Source organism: Falco peregrinus, chromosome 2, assembly GCF_023634155.1.
Source record: "Falco peregrinus isolate bFalPer1 chromosome 2, bFalPer1.pri, whole genome shotgun sequence".
NCBI lineage: Eukaryota > Metazoa > Chordata > Aves > Falconiformes > Falconidae > Falco > Falco peregrinus.
The window spans coordinates 85,367,045-85,390,718 of record NC_073722.1 but is presented as its reverse complement, the minus strand read 5'-3'; the positions used below and the strand labels follow the sequence as shown (position 1 = coordinate 85,390,718).

The 23,674-nt window shown below is 40.1% G+C and overlaps 1 protein-coding gene across 1 annotated transcript in view; it reads left to right on the top strand.

The window, feature by feature from the left end:
- The window catches only part of GALNT9 (polypeptide N-acetylgalactosaminyltransferase 9), a 274,526-nt gene that overhangs the window by 42,472 nt on the left and 208,380 nt on the right, over nt 1-23,674 (top strand). The window contains exon 2 of the mRNA XM_055796170.1: nt 12,322-12,465. The gene's annotated coding sequence lies outside the window, so the exon portion shown is untranslated. The remainder of the gene's footprint in view (nt 1-12,321; nt 12,466-23,674) is intronic.

The window sequence follows — 23,674 nt, the reverse complement described above, 5'->3', positions numbered from 1 at the left end:
TTTCTTGCTGTATTAAATGTGGGACTGAAAATGTCTGGGTCTTTGTTAAAAGTCATCATTCATGTAGAGATCAATGAAACAATTTTTTCCAAGGGCTACAGTAATTCAGCTCTTGAGAACAAAAAGGGGTGGTCAGTCTTAGAAGAACATCTCCATATCACAATGAGTTTTATGTAAACTATGTCACTTGCTTTTTACCGTAAGCTGTGTTTGTGGGCACGGCTTCTGTTTCTTCCCTTCCAGACTGTTGGGCACTGCTCTTGGCCATAGGGTGCAATTCTTCTCCACCACATCAAGCTTTATGGCCTACTCATAAAAATAGATTTAACAGTAGCACAGGCCTAAATGCTACAGCATTATTGCCAAGCGATCCAGGCTTCCGAGTCCTGTTTCAACAGCCTTGTAAGATGTTTGGCTAGACAACAACCTGCAAGCCACCAGCGTAAGTGTAGAGTGCCTCCAAATCTGGCTCAGTTTCAGATGTAGTTTAACACTGATTTCAGCTGGGTGAAATTCTCTGCAGGGATCTGCAGCACGCAGAACCTCAGTTTAGGCTTTTTTATGCTGCATCACGTTAGTTTATCTGGAGAAAAGTTGTGCTCTTGGTCCTTTATGCATTAGTTGATTCTTTCCTGACCTCGATGCTCCCCCATTACTCCCAGCAGCTGGCTTTAAGAACAAAAGGAAGTTTCATCATTTCAGTTCAGCTGTGGCCAGAGAGAAAGATGGACTACAGATTCAGGGAAGAGCAGACAGAGAAAATGAATGTGCATGTGTGTGCACACATTAAATTCTTAAAACACAATAACATAAAAAAGCCAAGGAGAAAACTCCAGGCAGAAGGAAAATCTTTAACTACTAGAAATCATTCCTGTAGTAATCTCCATCATAACAAATCCATTTCTAAATTCTGACACTCTCTTCCTTCTTCATTTTTAAAGCAGTTTGTTCATGCAGAACTATTCTATCTCACCTGCTCTGCCAAGAGCCCCATGTGAAAAATGACCCAGGAAAAAACACAACATTAGAATGAAATAAACCAACAAATTCTGTGGGAAGAAAAGACTTCTCTTACCTCTTGTATACAAGCCTCTTTTGTACTCCTGCCACACAGGTCCACAGCTCTTTATCTCCTGGACACTGTAGTGGTGAATACAGTATTCTGTAATTTCCAGAAAAAAACCTCTACCACAAAATGCTTATTATAAGATAGAAATGTCTTCATCTCTGTTCTTTAAAAGAATTGTTTAGGAAGTCACTGCTTTTACTGCTGCTTGCAGTAGGATTGAAGTGTTGTCAAGACTTTGATAAGCTATGTCTACACAATTTCACTACAGAGGTTTGTTTCTTGATTTCCTTGTGCTGGTTTGCCGTGTCCCAGTTGTGCTTAGAGAATCTGTTTGCTCTTGGCAAAACTTCCCCGGGCGTTATTTCCCAAGTGATTCCAGCACAGCCTCTGAAAATGTGTTGGAGGAAGGGCTACAGATTCTGTCTCTAGAGAGAGGTTTGGTAGGAAAGGGCTGGTACACATCCAGTGAACATTGTTGTGAAATGCATCCCTTTTTACCTGACAGGGCCCACCTCTAAGTCTGATGGCAGCATACCCTGAATGAAAAGCTGTCCCGTGGTTTGAAGCTGCTGCATTTCGAAGGCAGAAATCAGGCAAACAGACCCACAGATGAGGGCCTACCTGTTGGTAACTAATTCCTTGCCAGCTCAATGGTGCAGTCCCTTGAATTGTATTTGGATGCAAGGAAAGATTAAACAAGGTTTATCAGCTGTTGTTTTTTCTCCATATGGGCTTTAAGTACCTTAAGAGACTGTTCCTCTGCCTGTACAGCACCTAGCACAGTGTTCCTTGACCTTAGCAGAGGTGCCAGTACTGCCAGCAGTAATCTCCAGACTAGTTAGGAAGCTATGCACTGGAGCTCAGTGCTCCAAAGGTCAAGATCCTGTAGGACATTTTGGGACTCTGCTCTTCTAACTGCCAGTCGTCTTCCTCATCATGCATAGGGGGCATCTATTTGACACACATGTAGCGTGTCTTTAGACAGTTCAATATAATTTCAAAGCATTGTATGCATGTGAATAGGTTTTGCTTTTCTAATTACAGAATTTTGATGCTGCTTTAACTGATACTGAAATCCACTCTAGCCCAGATGAGGTATTAGAGATTGGGTTTAGAACAGAAAGTCGGTGTCCTTAATGTAATGATGGACAATCCTAATGCACCGTTATTTTCCTTATGCATCGGGCCGATACTGTATGCCAGTTGGGTGATCCTGAACACTCGGTAACTTATTTTGTAGTACCTTAGTATTAAAAATGTATCAGGAAATTTGCCTTTTCCAGGAGCCAAGTGTATTTCAATGCCTTTTGAACCAAGTGCATTACCTAGTCAGCAAACAGCATGGCAGACTAAAAACAAACCTGTTCTGAGTTCAAAGCAGAGTATCTACATTTCACCTAGGGTATGTGAGTCAGCATGAAACCTGAGTTTTCTTGATGTTCATCTAAGTACTGCTGTAAAACACTGATACATTCATATTGGTCTCCATAGTACTGTAGTAGCACATATAAATCACCTACTAGAGGAAACTCTTTTTTTTAATTAATGGGCAAGCATATGAAACAAACCGTAAGATTAAACTGTATCTCTGTCCCACTTGCATCCCTCTGACTCTAGCCTAGCTTTGTAAATGGCTTATACCTTACAGGCAAGGGCCCTTACAAGACAGCAAGGAGCCTCCCCACTAGATAGCCAGCTTCTTGCAAAACATCCTTCATTTGGGAAAGTCAAGCAGTCTAAAACATCAGTGAAAGCTTGCAGGGTGGGTTAGGCAGCATCCTGGCTGGAGGTACTGGCAGAAGGGATGCCCCAAGGGCAACTGCTGATGGGATCCCACCTCCAGACTTCTCCAGCTGGAGGGAGTGGGGATAAGCTCAGCTGTCCTGCTGAGGCTGCATGCAGCTCTGTGCATGCCTCCTTTGGGGAAGTATCTTTAATTCCAGAAGCATCTGTGCTTGGGGCTTAAAAGTCTTTTCCTCTTAATGCTGGAAATTTACAGTAAAAATGAAGTCTTGTGAACCTATTCCGCAGCCAGCTCCAGCTTCCTGGGAGTGCGCAGGCACAGAATTCAATCTGCCTGAACCAAATGAGACAGCAGGAGCCCTGAGAGCAGGGAAAGCCATTTAAAGCTCTTCTGCTTGTATCTTTCACTGCTGAACTTGCTGTGGGGGTAGATGTTAATTTAATGAGTATTCATTAAATTATTTTACAGTAGCTCAGATAGGTCCCAGCAGGTTCCTTGAACATGACACAGGGTTTTGTTTTGTATTGTTTGGGCTTAATTAATTTTTCTGAGGGAGCGTTATAGTCCTAAAAGAAGAGAGTATAAAAACAATATTGGACAAAACTTTCCGGAGAGAACTTATGCTTATCCCTACCTATGCTCCTGGTATTTTTAGGGCAATATTTAAAATGTATTTTAGCTTTCAACATTCCCCCCCCAGCTTTCTAACTAAATTGTTTTTGAAATGTTAAAACCAAAGAAAAATAGTTTTAAGCAAAAGCAGTATGTATGGCATAAATGAATTTGAAGTTAATCAAGATTTGTTTGGGGGTTTTGCCTGTAAAAAGCCACATTTCTCTTGGGCTCCATCTGGAACAGTTTTTCACCATTTTTCAGATTTGCTACAGATGCAGAAGACACTACTGTCAGTGTGAGCTGGGAGGGATTAATTCCACCCAAGATGTACAGTTATAAGTGAAGTGTGACACCTCTATTAGCAGCAATTAAAAACAAAAAATAAACTGTTCGTCTGGAATTGAAGCCCAGTAGAAAGGGGTGGGGAAATGTAGGAGATTCGAAACAAAGAAACTACACGAGAGTGGTCACAGATCATGTTTTTCAAGGCAGTTCCTAAAGACAAATAACTAACATTATCAGAGAAGCCATCTTGTGTTAGCAGTAATTGAGGACTAATTAGCAGTAAGGATAACTGCTTGCACCTCATTCAAGTCCCTTAGTGATCCAGTCTTGGTAAATATGGATAATAAGCAGTAAAATATTTACCATTTTCAGGGTTTGGAAGGCTGTCGGTGGACTTCAAAGGGAGGTCCCTCTCCAAGATGCAGCTGTGTGCTCCAGCACACCCAGCAGTGTAATGCTCCAGCACCCCTCCCCAGACACTCGTCTCACTCATGCCAGGAGAAATACAGGTATAACATGTGAATTCTGCTAAAATGAACAAGCCCTCTAAAAAGCCATAAGGTCCCTTTCTTGGATGGTGTGGCTGAATTCACCTCCTCGGCTACTGGATGTGTGTTACCCTCCAGGCTCCAAACCATCCTCTGTTAACAGGAGTAGAGCAAAATATGCTCAGGTCTTCCAGTGCTTTTTTCGGTCCTGCTGTATCATCCAATGCCGTATCATTGAATGAGAAAGCTCAGATCAGGCACAGAGTGAATGAACAGGATGTGCAACAGCTAATTTTGTTTTTTAAAAAGATATTTTTCCCCCCTTATTTGGACTAACAGCTTATCAGTGTGTGTCAGGCCTGAAGAAATGGAACACTGTGTTACATGGGTTTACATATAAATTAGCTCACATTTTCTCAGAGACAGAATGGACATTTTCCAATAGTTTAGCAGAATTTTCTGGTGATTGAGGTTTTGAAGGCCAGTGCAGCCTCTGCAATAAGAATACTTGCTGATGTTAGAATTCTGTTTTTATTGGAGATGAGGTGTGGTGTAAAGGCCTATTAGCTGAACTGATGTGCAGCTGGCAGGTCAAATCAAAGGCAAAATTATTTAAACTAACTCAACACTCCATGGTACATATATTTTCGGGAAATACAGAAACAATTTCAGTTCCTTCTGATAAATAGCGTGTCAGGTTTGCAAATTATATTTTAAAGGAAATTTTGGGTTAGTATTTCCAAGCTTCCAAAGCAGTCAAGGTGAATCCACCTGAGGTAGACTTCATCTAATAAACCGTGGGGAGGAAAGTTTTAAATCATGTGTCTATAGTGATGAATTTTGAATGAACTGAGGTTTCTGATGGACAGAGCCATTGAAGATATTTACTCAAAAGCAATTCAGTAAGTAAGGACTGCGATGAACTTACTCTGTGGATGTGGACATATTCTATATTTTGAATCATTTCTAAAGTGCCTAATCCTGTGATATAAAATATGGTAACGACAGAGTGTAAACTGCCTGCAAGGGCCATTGCTCAGCGCTTTGACCTTACTGTGGATATGAGCAGCTTATTTTACTGTGATTGATGCCAAAGGTGTCCAAGAGTTACAGTACAAATGTAGCTGGGCAGACAGAGCTGTGGTGAGAGAGGGGAAACTGAGAACTTGGTGGGGATATTTGGTGAATCCCAGGCTGAGGCGCATAATTGCTCAGTGTTTCTTGTGTGGAAGAACAAGGCTGTTTCCAGAGAGAGGCAAGAAGACCTCCAGAAATGAGCGCAAGAATGTTTTTTATCACAGGTCTTACATGCTCAAAATACGAACTTCAGATGGGTAGCTTACTTTCCTAAGAGCATGTGCAGTACTTGCCATAAAGCCTGTGTTTCTGCACAATTTAATGACACTGTAAAATGTGGTTTACGGCTAACTTTCTTGGCTCTGTGTTACTCCCCAAAACAATGCCTGCAGGAAACTGTGGGGCTTTTTTTTTTTTTTTTTTAAACCAGACAATGACTGCTCTTGATTTTGTGGTTGAAAATCTCCTGATGCCTTTTTGTTTGTTTGTTAACTGAAACCTCAGTGCTTTTGCCAGTTACAGGAAGGAAGGTGTTTCATTTCTTGGTTTATCAAGCAATTTTATCCACAGCTGGTTTGAGTTACCTGCTTCCAACACTTCTGGAATGGAACTGGGATCTGCTAAAATTCAAGGAGATCTGATGCAAGCAAATTATAGTAGGAATTTAGTGCAGTGATGTTAAAATAAATGAGTAAAGCATTGGTAATGAACTCCTAACTTGTGGACACAGAATGGTTCTCAGAATTGCGGATTGTTTTCATACTTCAATACTTTCTCCATTATGAAGCAATTAACTGTTTCCTGTTGTCTTTTAAGAACAAAAGCATTTGTTTCAAATGTGACATCTTCCTCTCTTCCCAAATATCTTTTTGCATTTTCTTAGTCTTTAATGTTTTGGATGAGAGATTCACATTCTTCATAGCATCACAGGCACATGAATAGCTGATCTGAATTTTCATGTATTCAATTTCTTAGAGCATAAGTATTGTTTAGGGTTGAGTTCTTAGTTTATTCCAGTAAAATTAATATTAGTTTCACTCATCAGAAGCAACTGCAGAAAAATGGAAATGTCTGCATCCTCACAAGGTGGTGTAGATTTAGTAAATTATTTATCTTAAATTGTGGTCTTCTTTAATCATCATAATAAATCTAGATTAGCAGTGTAATATGCTTTATAGAGTTTGTCACATCTTCAGAGCATCTGTTATATTTTATAACTGAAAATGCTTGACTTTACTGTCTAATTTCAACATCTTTCACTTCCACTGCCTGCTTTTTGAACTAATCAACAGCAATCAAAAGGGGAGAGGAAGCACAGTATGTGCAGAAGGAAACAAGGTGCTGTAATTCAATCCATCCTTGGAGAAACAAAAAATTGAGTGGTACTTACTCTGATGGAAATGAAATATGATTTATGTTTCTTAATACAACAGCAGCAACAACAAAAATCCCACAACAAAAGGGTCATGAATTTGTTTTTAAGATAGATTTGTATTGAATTGAAACACGCCTTCAGTGTTGGGGGACAGGTAAAAAACCTGATGCAACACTTCCTAACTAAATATTTATTTGTTTGTGCTCAGCTACTGTGCTGTTATGAATATTATTAGCCAGAGTGAGAAGCAGGTAATTTTAAAAGAAAATATAAACTGTTTTCCTTAGGTCTTTCATGAAGTCCTTTCATATTCTCTGAATGTAAAGGACATTATAGATACCGAATATTTAAGATTGATGATTTTATTAAATGGAGTTTGGAGCATGAATTAGTAGAAAAACCTCTTTGTCCTGTGTATTTTAGACTGTAGGGTAGCCCTAAAATCTAAAGGTGAATTTCTGGTCCAGCTGAATTAATGGGCTGTTTTGTCATTGACATAATAGGGACAACAGTTCAACCACTGAGTCTTTCACAACCAATGTGCAAAAACTGTATCTAGATAGTGCATGCTCAAATAATTTGTAGCATTTTATCAAAATGCATCAAACAAGTATGTACAGCCCTATTTTTATTTGAACTTTGGTTTTAATGACCATACAATCCTTGAGATTGCCTGCAACAGAATTTGAAGATGCAAATCGCATACTTAGATCTAAGAGATGAAGAGGTGAAGAACCTTATGCTGTCTAAAAGGTGCAGCAGAATATTTTCCTGAATTAAATCTGGAAGTTTATATAAAGGTTTTGTGACAATAGAAGTTTCAATTAAATAACCAAGCAAAAATTAGTTATTTTATGAATGATGTTAACAATGATGACAGTTCTTATTTTGTGTAGTCATTTAAGCAGCATGTAAACAGACTTTTGAATAGCTTCTGCTGATCCTTGTACTGGAGTCATATTCCAGAATTACATAATTCCTTGGGCTTTTTTTGTTTTCAGACCCTCTTTTCATCGGGACACAAGCTAAATTGTGGAATTTAAGCACATTGATTAAAATCCATCTTTGCTGCTTTCCATCAGTTTTTCAAATGTAGCCTGTTGTTTTTTCCTTGTAAATCTGAAAAAGCTCAGACTTTGTCATTCCATTCTTTAAGTCTCTCAATGACATGTAACTTTGGTTTTAAGAAGAGACAACTTCTTCAAGAAAATTTCATAGTTATCTTGACAAGGCAGAACAGTAATCTTTGAAAGGCTATTTCAAAGGATTTGTCAAACACACTCGTAGCTGTGTGGTTTAACCGCCAGCCCATTCTGCTGTGGTTCTGGGTTTGATTTGCTTTTTGGGGTTTGCTTGTTCGTTTTGTTGCGGGTTTGGTTTTGGGAGGGTTTTTTTGTCATGCTTTTTTGTGGATGTCATTCCCCCTGCCTCCACCCCACCCCGATTGTACATTGCAAGAAGACTTAGACTTAATTTCAATAAGAGCTTAGACTACTATTGGGAGATTTCTATTCCAAGTTTCATTTTAATTGATTCAGAAATGAGATTTGAACTCATCTTTGCCACCTCCCAGGTTCAGTGGTTTCTGTTCTAGATGCTTTCATTATTTGCTGCATTTTTGGGGTTTGTGGGTTGAGGTGTTTTCCTCAGAAAGAAGCAGAAGTGTGTAAATCTCAAAATTTTACAGCATGAAAAAATTTATTTTTGCCCATGACTTCTACACGATGTTCACTCTTGAAGATGAGTTAGTCCATAATACCCATTTCCCTACTGACAAACTGAACAAGCCTTTGGTTTGAAGTGCTGTGTGTGTTACATGATGTGACCTTATCTTAACACTCACCTTTTACTCCTTCAATCAAAAAAAAAACCCCACCGTCTGTTGGCACGAAGCTTTACTGGAAATACAGAAGTCCTACTATAAATTCAGCCTTTATTTTTTTGATTTTTGGTTGTTGGGGTTTTTTTGGGGGTGGGTGGGTTGGTGGGTTTTTTTTGTTTGTTTGTTGGTTTGTTTTTTGTTTTTTTTTCTCTGCTTTTTAATGCCAGAAAGCTTTGAAAAGACACTTGGAATCTACAGGGGAGAGATAAATTAGACTCTAGCTGACATGACTGAATTTTAAACTACTGAATATTTTACAGTTAGATTAGATAATGCTAGGTTACACTAAGCATAGCGTCAGACTGGTTGGGGGGGGTGGGGTGTTTTCAGATGCAATTTGAAAATTGAAACCAACGGCCCAAACCATTGAATATTTTTAACTCAGTTTGTGATTCGGCATCTTGCTCAAAACTGCTGTAAGACTTTTCTGCAAAGTTTGGAAAAGTTTGACCTTTCCCAGCATTTCGCACAGCTGATCTCAATTTCATGCCTTGTTGATTAGGGTTCACCTTGTTCTCCAAGAGTAGCAGCAAAATAATGCAGAGACCTTCCTTGGACTGACTGCTTCCTGGCTTATGTCGACAGGGTGGAGGTGCTGTCTGTTCCTTCTGACAGTGGCTACAGGTGGTACATCCTGCAGGCCTCTCCCATATGATGTGGCAACACTTGATCGTACTGTTTCCTCTGACCTGTAACAGTCGTGCTTGGCACTTGGTCCTCGGCTGGGCATTCTGCTGTTTTCTTTCTAGTACTAGCACGCTGAGTCAGCTGGTCCAATGGAAATAATCATATTTATCATATTTCTGAGAAGATGCGTTTAATTAAGTAACTGAAGATGATGTAGCTGGAAACATGTATCACTTTGATCTGTCAAATATGTGGTCACAAATGTTTATGAGGCTCAAAGCAGAAGTGCAAAGCCATATATTTTGCAGTCAGACAATACAGGTTTAGTAGGCTGAGACACATCGTAGAGCATTGCTCTATGAATTCTTTTGGACAGAAAGAGGGTAAGGGCCAGACATCTGCTGATGTGGATCAGTGAACTGAGGATTATTCTATTCTATTTTTTATTTTCATTCATTCAGTTTAAAATAGAAAAATGAAAGTTTATTTTGAAAATCTTTCTTGACAACGGCGAAATCTTACAAACTGGAGAAAGATGCCTGGATCTTGCAAAGAAATGTTTCTTTGCAGCTATGTTGTGCCTTTAGGGCACTTTTGAGGTTATGCTGTGAGGTAAAACTAATGGGATCTTTACTGGCGAATCTTTGCTGTTGCTCTGATGTTGTGCAAACAGATTGTATACCACTCAGTCACATGCTAATAATTACTTCTCCACAAATGGTGATTCATTTGATCTGTCTGTTTGCTAGATACCGATCTTCCTCCTTCTTTTGAGAAGGGGGAGTATATTTTTCAACCTTAGGATTGTGGTAGATGCAGAAGAGGCTGCTGAGTTGAAGGTCAAACAGTGTGCGTGTGTGGTTTTTTTTTCATTCTCTCTGAAAAAAAAAAAGTTGTTTTAATATTGAGCTGCTGCAAGGGCCTTGTGCCCTTTGTGAGGTAACACCTTTGTAACGTGTGACATTGAAGCCATTGCTTCGTTACTGGAGCACAAAAATTGTTTAACTTATATTTGTGTCATTGCAAGTGCTCTTCAAAAAGCAACCTGGAAGTGTGTAAAAACCATATTTGCTTCTAAACTGATCTCAGGTTTTTTAGTTTCATTATTATTTTAAACTCTCTTGGGTTATTACTTTCCATAGACTGAATTATTGCTGCTACCAGGAGTTGGGTCCCTGGGCTTTTTCATGCTCCTCTTACCAATAGGAGTGCAGTGAGAACAGTGTATGTCTTGTTGCAGGGTTAGAGCTGTGATTTCAGATCTGTACCCTCTTAGCCCACCTAAAATAGGTATGTGTGTTGCCTGGGAAGTCTGCACGGCTGGCTCTAATTCATCTGGTGCAACACCCTCCATGCAGAGCTGTCTGGCCTATTGGTACTGGGATGCTGTGTCAGCATGGGCTGATTTCAGGATTTGTTGTATTTGTGGTACTGTTGTACGGCACCTGTTTGCTTTGCACAATTGGTTTAGAAGGGCATGGTGCCAATATTTTTGATGCCAGGATACAGCCTTTTTCTGTTCTTAAGAGTCAGGTATGGAGAGAAGACAGGGATTCCAAGGGTTTGGTTTTGTTGCAAGCCTTGGCTGCAACATTGCTCTCATCATGGGCTCTGCTTCTCGCTACAAGCAGATGAACCTGTATGAATGGTGGAAATGGAAAAATCCCAGTGTCTTCGGGTGGGAATTTTAGTTCTAACATTATGTTCCATCATTAGCAAATCCAAGTCACCAAAGTGTGGTAGTAGGATATAGACCTTCATTTATTCCTAGATTTCCTTTGATATAAACTTTATTTCATGAAAAAAGGTGAATGCATCAGGAAACTACATGAGTGTCTTTGAGATTTTTCTGTTTTGTGGGACAGGTAATATTAAAATATTTTTAATGGATGGTTAAACTTAATGTGATTAATAGAAGGTCACTTTCATGTTCTGTGGTTAGGAAGATGATATATATGAAAAAGCGGAATAGAAACCCTGGGGAAGTAATCTTTTCTTCCCAGGTTTTTCTTTTCTTCTGCCGCCTCCTTTTTTAGTTTCTTTTTATCCCTCCCATTTTTTTTAAATTTTTTTTTTTGGTCACTTTACTGTCATTTCTTTGCTTTTAGGGAGAGATAATTGTGAAGAGAAAGAAGTTTAAAATTAAGACATTTCAAAGTTTGCCTTCTATTTTCTAAGGAAACTCAGACTGCCTGTGTTTTTCCATTTCAAGTTCTATGCTGTGCTGTCCCCGATAAGAGACTTCAGTGGTTTCAATGTACACCAAAGTATCAGCCTAAAGCAAGAAAACTGGCAAAAAAAAACAACTCAAGGCTGTCTTTTAATGGACAATGTTTGTTCCTTTCTGCTGTGATTCTCCTGTGACTGTGATCAGGAATTCTAAGGATTGCGGTACCTGCCGGTAAACTGGTGCAGATACACATGTGCACAGTGGGAGAAAAAACACTGCGTTTGATCTAAGGGATCAAACATTTTGGGGAATCATCTGATCTCTTTCCTTCCTCCACATTTTTTTTTTTATTTAAAGATGCATCCCTAATCAGGCTTTGTCACTGCTTTGTAAACAGCAAACCTGTTAGCAGTACTGAAAGGTAAAGAGGTTGGCAAAGAAAGAAGAGGGAGGTTGTTTTATATTGATGTTTTAAATATTTGTTCTAGATGTGTGCCAGACCAGTTGCTACTGACTTGTAGGAAAGGGACCCCAAACAGCAAGTGGTATAGAACCAGAGAAGTATTATGCAGGTTGCAATCCTTGTTTATTACATTCCTATAGCATGTTACTTTGTTGGGAATATAAAAGCTGCTCTTTTGGGTCACAGACTTAGTCCCATGTTGTCTCCTCTCTGACAGTGGCTGATGCCAGCTACCTCCAGGTAACCCTTGGTGTATAGGAGCAGTAAGACACTCAGGGAAGCACTTTTGCAATTCTGCAGGCTGAGCAGTAACTTAAATGTTTGCCCAGAGTTGCCAGAATTTGGGCTGAGATTATCATTCCTTTGCAATGCCTCCCTTGTGATTAATGAGATGTCTATGTGTTTGGTGAGGATAGGCCTGGTGGCAGGGTTCAAAAATGAACTTGTTCTTGACTTGTTCTTTGTTTTCCTGAAATTGTAGCAATAATCTCGAATTTGAACAACAGCGTATTATCTGCTCTTTCAGATTTTTTCAGAATTTCTCATGATGGAACAACTTTCAGGCCAGCTCTGCCCAATCACTGAGTGATGGAACTGAACGATCAGGAAGGTGCACCCTGATGACACAATGCAGCTTTCAGTAGTGCTGCTGTAATGTGGATTAGGCCAGGTAAGGTACTAACCACTTCAGCCACCCTTTGTGATGAGGATATACCCACTGCTTGGTTTTGCTGTTGTACTTGCTGCTTTCTTCTGCCTGACTTAGAACTGAAGTACCTGGAGCTGAGAGGTGAAACCCACTCCATCACCAGGTTTTTGCTGTAACAGTTTGCCTAAGTATTCTTTCATAATAATGTTAAATTCTTACATTTAAAACCACTTGAAGAAAACTTGGCCAGCCATCCTCCTTAAATGAAGTGTTCCAAAAACTTGCTGAGAAGGTCAGCAATTACACTTTTTCTTCTGTAACCTAGTTCTGCTAAGCTTTATTATTATAGACCTACCAGTTACCTTTACTAAAATCCTGCTGACAAGCTTGTAAGAGGGATGTGCAGGCTCTGGACAGCCCAGAACTGAGCAAGCCCTGGCTCTCGGCAAAGGGATTCTGGTTTCCCTAGAACCTTAACATCAGACCTGAAGGTGCTCAGGAGGCTTCCAGTACTGTTCTTGCAATGCACATGGCTGCGTTGTGTGCAGAAGTGACTGCTTTGTCCTCATTGCCAGGTGAATTGGAAAACAGTGGAATTGGAAATGTTTGTTATTTTTGAGAGTACTAAGCAAGACAGAACTATGCTGAGAACTATGCTGACTTGAGTTTCCTTGTGCTTCCCAGTCTGCTTGTGGCCTGTGTCTATGGGTGTCTTGATGTGCCGGAAAGTCTTTGCTGGTGTGGCTATTCTTAAAAAGTAGTACAAGTTTATAAGTTTATACAAGTTTATAAGCCAAAGTGCCTCATTGCTACAAACAGCTTCTCTAATAAGAAGTTTAAAATACATTGGTAAACTTCTCAGTAGACATGAAGATAAACACAGTTTCTCCAGGAAAATAGAGGGCACCAGTAGAGGCTTCTTTGCTGTGTAACTGTATCTATACTAAGGCTTTTGCTGGTGTAAATTTGCTGTACAAAATCCAGAGAATGTTGGGGGCAGGGTGTGCGCTGTGAGGTGGGAGCAGAGGAGATGGTGACTGCTGCTGTGTCACTGTATTTGGCTCTGTGGTGATGAGAGTGGAGAAAAGGGATTGCTGCTGTTGAACCTGCCCCTCTGACCCCTGGTCTCTGTGGGATGCAGGGAGTGTTTCAGTCTGTATTTATGTAGAATCTAGCATAAAGATACTTGACAAAGGTGCATTGGTGCTGCAGTTGTACAAATGTGGTACAGATACAGAGCTTTTCTGCGTGGCCTGCCAAAAAGCACACTCAAATCCTCAGCAGCGTGGCATGCCTGTCCCATAAATGGAGAATAAATATTTCACCTTAGGGGTCTAGCTGCCCTATAGAAAAGAAGAGGGCTCTGTAAATGTGGGGCCAGCCTTCCTTTCCATGAAGTCAAGCAGCATGTCTACCTTTCTGGCCTTTTAAGAGATCTGAAATTTTTTGCCTTCCTAAAGCTGTTACCAAAGCTATTAAAGCATTTCTGTTGTACCTCCTTTAGAGATCCAGCAAAATCAAGCCAGAGATTTTTTTGAAGTCCTTCAAAGACAGCTTCTGTCTTATCAGCCTGTCAAGGTGCTCAGAACAGGTTTCACTATGTGTATATAGCACTGTAATTCTTTCTAGCATCGATGTGTAGTTGGAAAGGAAAAACTGTAATTTCTTTAGTCAGTACATAACAGCTTACAAATTCTACATGGGATGATTTATCACTGCCTAAAAAGCAGTGGTTTTTCAACCCTTAACTCTATGAGTTTACTGCATAAATACACCAGATTGTCACTGATCTGTTCAAGTTGCTGTGAAGAAGTTAGATATGGAATTTCCTCTTCTTTGTTGTGAGCATCGAAAGTTGGCTTTCTGACTGCACAGCAGAAACACCCTATTTGCTACTTACATGAGCATACTTTTGTGACTAAATTACTTAAGTCAGCAGCTAATTTCACTGCTACCTCAGACCTACTTTAAATGAACAGGTATATTCATCAATCACCTCCCTTCTTCTTCAAGTCCTGACCTAATCAATATGTGCAAGAGCTATTTAAACACTTTCCTATTTAAAAAAAAAAGAGAGCGAGAGAGGGGAAAAATGGTGGCTAGACAAAACAGCAGAATAAAAAGGAGAGAGGAATTTAGGGACAGACATTGAAGTTTGATGTTATTCTGCATTAGGACTTGGTAAATGACTAAGCAGGAAGGATTATGTAATGGTACTCTTCTACCCCAGGCCTGAAATTAACAGGGCATGGTAATTGCAACATTGTGGTTGCATATAGATACATCTGACAGATTTGAAGCTCCAGTAATTTGAAATTGCCTAAGTGTATAGGGATCTTTGATGAACAGGGTGATTGCTAAATGTAGGTCATAAAAGGCAAAGGAAGCACCATGGACCATGTTCTGTGAATGGCTGTCAAATGCTCAGATGGCAAGTGTCTTGCTCAAGAATCTTAGGTACTGGGAAAAGGGCCAGAAAGCGATTAAATAAGGTTTCTGGAACAGCTGTGGTGTGCTGGATCTTTTAGACCATGCCATCTCTCAAGGAATGCGACTTGTGTTAATGTAAGTGCAGCACTGCAGACAGTTGCAAGGATCTCTTTTTCTATTTCTGTATTGGTCACAGCTGAACTCTACTGAAGGTTACCAGTACAACCTACAGGGTAAAAAGAGTGAGACTTTGAAAATTTTAAAGTACAGGTGCTGAAGGAGTTATTATGCAGTGATACCTAAGCCAAGAGGAATGAGAAAACCTTGTTCTGATGTGCTCAAATATAACTTCTTTCCAGTTGGCTGAATGACTCTGGGCTTATGTGGCTTCATTGCAGAGACAAAGGTGGGGCTGTGTGTTATTGAGACTTTATATCCCATCAGCCTTTGTGTTTTGGTCTGCAATACCAGATTAGTAGTACAGAGCTGGACCTATCTTATGAGTGCTTTAGAGAGGGCTTAATTTTATCTCTTCCTTTGCAACAATTATATTTTTACCAATGCTTCAGCTAGGGCACCTGGTGCCACAGAAACACAAATAAAGAGCACTGTGTAGTATTCTGGGTCTGTTCAGTAGACCAATGAGAGAGAGAGGCGGTGCAAAAATTCCCATTGAAACAGCTATGCTGTTCCACAGGATGGTTTTGCCCAGAGCTTTACACCTTCCCACAAGTTACCAGCACTCTGCAGCACATTCTTGAGGTACCTTGTATTAATAACATGTATTTATGATGATAGCTTTTTATTTCTCATCTGAGCAATGACTGTTTCCACAGCAGTTAATGCATCAGGACTCTCTGCCAGTGTGAGGTGGGGTTCACATTCTGTCCTCACAAGGAGAGATTTAACACAAACCTGTTGCTAAGAGCTCAGAAATAGCCTCAGTTTGCAAGAGTATCACGGAAATGGCTACACGTAAAAGAAGGATGCAAGGCATTATGTAACTTAATGATAGCTGATATTGTGTAAATCTATGCTACCCAATTAAAACTCAAAAGCCCCATAGGGCTTTCCACATCACTGGAAGTTGCCATTGTCCTTTTCATTCTGTATTTTACAGCATTGAGGACTTTTTGGTTTTATTGATTTATTTTCTACTCTCAGCTTTTATTCTCAGGCTGCATAAGAATGAAGTGGTCAATACAGGCTTGCAAACCAGAAATGCTAATTATTAGAAATGTAATTATAATTTGGTTTAGAAAATTAATTAGAAACATAAATTAGTGCATTTATATCATGATTCATTTAAAATAAATGGTTAGTTAAATATAAGCTCTTTTTTCAAGCTCAGTGTTGTAAGACTGAGATGGAAGTTCCTGCATGAATGAGATCCTTTTCTCTCCCTCTTTGTGTTTAAAACTCCCTACCTACATGTTTAACAAAATGAAGGCTTAACAACTTCTTTTCTGTCTTTAACTGTACCAGTTAAGTCACATTAGTTTGTTCTCTACCTGTAAAGCTGCATGTACATGCTTAATCGCATAGTTGTTAAATCCAATATTACTTGCAGCGTGTGCTTTTATAATCAGATATTTTTCTCTTTTAAAGTAAAAAGATGCTTGACTATTCAGAAAGTAGAGGTATCTCTCCTGGACTTTGTTTAGTGCAGCTGCTTCATGTTAAAGACACTTGAGATTTGCAGATCAGCTTCCCTGTGGAGGGAACGACAGAGAATCAGTATATTAAATGCATCTTTCTATTTACATACCTATGCCAGTGCTGGAATAGAGGCCATGACAAAGCAAGTACTCTGATAATTCGGCCTACCAGAAATGGCACCCTGAAAGCTAACGGCACCTTGCTGGGAAGCTTCCCTAGCCTAAAAACTCTTCACAGATTTAGAGAGGGTAGGAAAAAATCCCCAGAAAACAAACTGTGCTAACCACCATTGATTTTCTCCAAGAGTGACTGCTGAACAAAACTTAAAATTAACAGCCCTCTTCAAAGACTAAAGCCTAATTCATGTGCTAGGAAAACAGTTTGAAATGTGTAATAATAAAACAATTTGTTGACTCCTGTCTTGACACTACATTAATATTAGAAAAACTTGCTCAGTTTACAGCTAGTAAGAATTGCAGCTTTTTTGTTTGTCAGGAAAATAATTGCTTGCAACAGTGTTTGGCCTGATACTCTTGGATTTTATGGCTGCATCTACACTACTGTTTTAGGTTGGATCAGGATCATACTTTTGAAGCAAATCTGCCAATCATTCCCACATACTGTACTTGTCGTGCTTTGACTCCAGCTGGCAACTAAGTACCACACAGCCCCTTGCTTACTGCTGCCCCACCCCCAAGACACTGAGGGGAGATCTGGGAAAAAGGTAAAACATGTGGGTTGAGATAAGGACAATTTAATAATTAAAATAAATATAATAGCAATAATAAGTAATAATGATAATAATAATTGTAATTAGGAGGTGGAGGAATAAAACACAAAAGGGAAAAAAAAAATAAGATACACAGTACAGTTGCTCACCACCCACTGACTGATGCCCAGACAGTCCCCAAGCAGCATCAGCCAGCCCTGGTCACCCCCTTCCAGTTTATATACTCAGCGTGGCACTCTATGGTATGGTATATCCCTCTGGCTAGTTCGGATCAGCTGTGTTCCCTCCCAGTTTCTTGTGCCCCTCCAGCTTTCCCTCTGGTGGGGCCTGAGAAACTGAAAAGGCCTTGACACTAGTATAAACATTGCTTAGCAACAACTAAAAAAAAATCCATGTGTTAGCAACATCATTCTCATACTAAATCCAAAACACTGGACTTTGCCACAAGAAAATTAACTCTATCCCAGCCGAAACCAGAAGAGTACTTTAATTCACACAGAACGGAAAGGGAAGAAATGCTCCATCTGCTGAAGAGTGTTCAGTCTGTAGGGGTTGGTCCAGTCACTAATCTGAAGGCATCGGTGCTGAAGTATAGACAGTAAAGCCCAAGCAGCCTTCAGTGGTTCAGATGCACCTCTGTTCCACGACCTTAGAAACATGGCTTGTCCACCAAAAGGCTGCTTCTCCTGACGATAAAAGACAACTAGATTCTTAGGGGTGGTGTAGAGGATCCCCTTCATCTACTACTAATTCCTTTATGTTTGTATATGTAGTAAACTGGCCCTGAGTGATGAGATCTAGGTTAGGAAAAGGCTTCTCTTAGCAATAGTTACCCTTTGTACTATATCTCAATCCCTTTTGTTTCCTTCCTTTGAAAATGTCTGGGACTGCTTTTTTTCTTCTATTTGCATATACTTCTAATACCTGCTAAAATCAATGCCTCTAAGGAAGGGTTCATTTTCTTCAATGCAGTAAGGTACAGCTCTGCCATCCAAAACCCTGGTTGGCAAAACAAAACCAAAGCTGAAATATTCCCTCCTACTGCTCCTCTAAATCCCTGTTGATCTGTAGGGAACAGAAGAGGGGAATTGCTTCCTTAAAAGACAGGAACATTCAGATGAAGAAATTTTAAAGCTGCACATTTGTTTCAAATGGATCCTATTTAGCTTGACAGTAAAAGAGCCACAGGGCTGAATTTTATTACACATTTGTGCAACAGGCATTAAATGTTTCATGTTAAGAATGTATTCAATTGTTTTAAAAAAAGAAACACACAGCCACATTCAGAAAGAACAGGTATAGAAAATGAGTAGCATTCCTCTGAGATTTTTGTGCATTTAAAACCTGAAGATTGAAAAAAGAAAGTGCTGAAGATAACAGAGGATTTAATCTCCTCTCTGTCCTAGCTGCCTCTGTGTGTTTCTTTTTTTTGGCTTGGTGGGGCTTTTGTGTTTGTTTTTCTTTGTTTGTTAGGGTTTTTTAGTGGTTTTGCCAATTCAGAAAAGCACTTGCCTTACTACAGAGGCATCAATAATCCCATCGTTACTTCAGCTTTTGGTCATGGACTTACTGGACCAAGGCCTTAATGAAAAGTCAGGCCTAAAGTAATGGTCTCAGAGTGGTGTGAAAATCAACTTCGTTCATTGGTCCTTAAAGGTGGGAGGATCTAGTTCTTTTTGTAGCCTCTTTGAATTGAGTATCCTCATGCATTCTTGCTCAGTAAAGGTGAGCACACTGCCTGTCAACCTCCATAGGGCTGTTTGCAGAGAGAGGAGCTATTAGGCACAAGTGAAATGATGGAAATGGACCTAACTGAGCAGAGATGTGAAAAAAATGTGCAGTGTTACAACTCCCTGACTTCAGTTTAAATTAAAGGAATCTTTTCACTGCAGGTGAGCATAGCATTCATGTACTCTTAACTTTGGAAGGAAAAATATTTCTATTGAATGCAGGTGTGGGGCAGTTTTCTTGCTGTACTCTTTACTGCAGTAACGTCAACACTGTGGTAGGGTCCTCTTGTTTTTGCTAGTAATTGATACATGTTTTCAGGGTTGGATTATTCAGAGGTTTTTGCTTCATATCCTCTTGAAATAGCAAAGAAATGCTTTCTTCAGCACTGAAGTGATATGAGTGTGTTCTGACCTGGGGAGTCATAGTAAGGCAGATACACAGATTGCTAATTGCACTGCTTATAATCATCTCTATTTCATAGGCAACTTACACCCTACATTTTTCTGTTTCCATCTGGCATTATGCACACATTCTTTTATTTCTGCTTCTGCCTTTTAGCCATGCAGTATTAACTATATTACAGATTCCAGGGTGGAAAAATGCCCCCCCCCTTCCAACCCCCTCCCCCCGTGTTTCCAAGGATGGCAAAGGGTAAAAGAGTGGCATCAATCATGCTATAATTAGATTTTGTTGTTGAGACTTTGGATGACTAGGCTAACAAACTGCCGTTTTCTTGTCATCAACAAGCTCTGTACTGATTAGTATCCACTCTTATCAATAAAAGTTTCCTTTTCCAGCATGTTAGAAGAGTAATCTGGGAAAAAAAGATACTGTCTTGTGTGCTTTACATTGGTGTGATCTAACCTTCCTGGACTTACCTCTGATATCAGAATGGCTCCTTTGGTGCCAAAGATAGTGGAACTGGAGCAACCAGAGAGGGTATTGCGATCCCCTAGGGTGACGTACACATCTGAGAGCATTGAAAAGGGCCCTGTGTGTTCAGTGGAAAAAGGAAAGTGTAAGTTCATCTGTTTAATTACATAACATATCCCAAAGCAGCATTACTACTGGGGTTGACTGCATAAAGCAAAGACCTGTGGTTTCACAAGGTCCAGAAAGAAGTGGTGGCTCCTCCATCTCCAGTAGACTTTAGCTGTAGCTACATGCCTTTCTGAAATACAAACTTTGGGCAAATACAAGTTCTTAGTGCAGCATGGGAGCAGTTCAGTAAAACAGAAGATCCTTGCCTGGGCAGAGCAGATGTTTTAATCTGGTCTAAACCCTAGATATTATTAACACCAAAAGAGAAGAAAATACCTTCCAGGCCTCTAGATACAGTTTCCTTTGAATACCTTTCCTGAAGCACCAGCAGTGCCACATCTGAAGGATGATTTGTAATCGCAGATTCTGAATCACCCAGGATGCTTTCTGCAAGTGGGAAGCCAATGTGTCTCATGCTTTAGCACTGGAGGTTTCTCAGAGCAATGCTGTTTTGACAGCAGCAGTGTGGCTTTTGTGTTATCCTTTGGTTTATCAGAGGACTTATATCTTAGGTTTGGTATTAAGACTTCATTTCACTATCTGGGAAGCCTTGTCAGGTTATGACCATTTGCTCATATGAATGGCTTAAGGCCATTGACAAATACTCTTATCTAGACAGGCTTATTTTCAGAGGCCGTGCACATGTCTGTCAAAGATGTGGAACTTGGCACAGACTGTAACCAGGTATAGAGGAGTCTAAATGTATTACTCCATTCTTGATACCTTTATCCAGGGTAAAGATTTGCCAAAATAAAGATCTATATGAGCTTGAAAGCTATCATAGATTTAAGGTAGTGCTGTGAAATACCTGAATAGTGTTCTTTTGCCTGATGTCCCCTCGTGATCATTTTATATTTTCTCTTGTTTCTCGTACAATAACAAACACAGACTTCCATTCATGTTGTGGGAGCCACAGTGTCATTTAGTAGCATGGTCACTGTCCTGGAAAGGTTAGTTCTGATAAATGAGATAAAGTAAGGGTGAAGTGAGAGTTACCTATGTATGTATGACTGAGGAAGCATGATGCAGGGAGAAGGCGAGCTCACATAATTATCACATGCTGAAGCTGCTAATTGACTTGTGACATCCAGGATTTTGATTTAGATCTTCTGTACAAGATGCTCCTTTTCTATGAGAGCACTCTTTTGAGTCGTCCTTGCTGGCTTTTTAGTGACGATGGGCACACTAAGTCTAGAAATAGCGTGAGAAATATGCTTTTCACAGTTGTGCTTTGTGGCTGGACCTGCTTATAGAATAAAAGCCATAGAAATGATTGTACCATCTTTCTGAATCTAGTGGGTAGCTAAACATCAAGTTTTAAAGCACCCTGTAGGAATTTGTCTGCTGCCCTCCCCCCCCCCTGCCCCAGCACCTTGACCCTCAATCAGTTATAGTAATTGCTTCATGTCTCAATTATGTTTCTCCAATTCATTGCTCATGAAAACCTGTCCCTGAACTTTTACATAAGCACATCCAGGACCAATCTAAAACTTGAAAGCTTTATTTATCTGAATGGCCAGAATATTTCAGCAGGCTGTTTTCATGTACCTGTCCCGTACTGATGCAGAGCAAAACTGAAGAAATATACCAAGGTATCAAGTAAACACGAAGAACTGTTGGATGTGCACAGATGGCCTTAGCAGAGAGTAGGCACTTCAGGCTTCTTAATGTAAAATAAAGGAACAGGCTGGTTAGTGTGTGATTCATCTGTTCAGCTACAGTTGTCTTTTACATGCAGTTCTTATGCTTCTTTATATTATGTGATACTTAAGAATAAGCATCTATTACCTATTCATCCTCTTAGTTATTGCAGAATGATAAGCAAATCTGGACTTCTTCCCTCTTTTATTACCAAGTTCATTTTGTCTTGGCATTCAGTAGACCTTGAAGGAGAGTGCTGAGTGACTTGGTCATATTAGAGCAGTAACAAATCAGATGGCATCTCCATATGTGATAGACCAGGAAGTTTTGAAGCTGTGCATCTGCTTTTAAGAATCAAGTTTAAAAATTAATTGACAGTCATGTCAGATGGGCAGCACAGATCTACTCAAGCAGGTGATAAAGCAGTTACGATGCAGAAGACTCCTTTGAATTTCCCAGTATACAGTTTGTGTGTGGTCAGCTGAATCTGAGTGTGAACTGGAATATGCAAAGTGGTACTGTCTGGCCAGGCTGCCGTTCTCTGAGATATGCCCTAGAATTAGTCAGAAAATTTTTTAGCTCTTGCTTGGAATGTACCTCTTCAGGAATTAAATGACCATTTGTACCTCTTCGGGTATTGTGATAATCCCTTGATTTTACAAACTTTACTGTTGTGGTTTAACCCAGCTGGTAATTAAGTACCACGCAGCTGCTCGCTTATTCCCCCCTCACCCAGAGGGATGCGGAGGACAGTTGGAAAGGAATGTAAAACTCAAGGGTTGAGATAAGAACAATTTAATAATTGAAATAGAGTAAGAGTGAAAGAACAATAATAACAATTATGACAATAACAGTTATGATGAAAGGGAGAAGGAAAAGAGTAAAATCCAGAGGGAAAGGAAGAAAGGAACACGTGGTTCACAGTGCAACTGCTCACCACCTGCTGACCGATGCCCGGCCAGTCCCCGAGCATCGACCCACCTGCCCTGGGCAACCCCCAGGTATATATACCGGGCATGACGCCCCATGGTATGGGATATCTCTTTGGCTGGTTTGGGTCAGCTGCCCTGGCTGTGTCCCCCCCCAGTTCCTTGTGCCCCTCCAGCCTTTTTGCTAATAAGGTGTGAGGAACTGAAAAGTCTCACATCAAAGCCAAAACACAGCATTGCACTAGCTCCTAGGAAGATAATTGAGTCCATTCCAGCTGAAACCAGGACATTTACAAATAAAACCACTGGGACTGTCAGAATTTTATATACTATGTTACTAATAGGACTTTGTAGCATGTCCTGCTCTAGAAACAGTACTGCAGTTCTGAAGACCTCCAGAAGCCAGCAAAGGCTGTCCTGCTGTAGCAGTTGTGGCAGTTCTGCTGCTATGCAGAAAACATGGAGAGTGTAAAAATAATTACTAGTTTCTGCTGTCTGCAAGGATGGATTTGCTTAATTTGGTGCAATGTCTCACTCTCCCACTGCTCTCTCAGATAGCTGCTAAAGATCTATCTTTTGTTCCCCCAAAGCCCAGGATGGAAAATATTTGAATAGGGCTTTTATTTCTGCTGAAGGCCTACACATCTTTGTCCAAAATAAAAAATGTGCAATAGAAGATGAGACACAGGAGCGTGTATGTTGGTTTGAACTGTTTTCAAGTATTCCTGAAAAACCCATGCAAGGTAGATTTTCCAAATAAAATATGACATACCATGATAACTTCTTAAGCACTGGAGCAAGCAGAAGAATACAACGAGGCTGAGAAGAGAATAATTAGTTTGCTGATCCTTTGCAGTGCAGAGACACACACAGCACTCCTGGGCCAGCAGAGCGTTGGGCAAAGTTCAGCTCGGGTATGGAATGGAAAGCTTCTTCCATTCAAAGCCCTTGCAGTCCAGCCGTCTGAGTCAGTAAGCTGGCAATGGATTTGTCCTTGGTTGTATGTGGAAGCTACAACTAACATAAAGTTCAGATTCTTACATTCTAGAAATAAAATTCAGAGATTTAG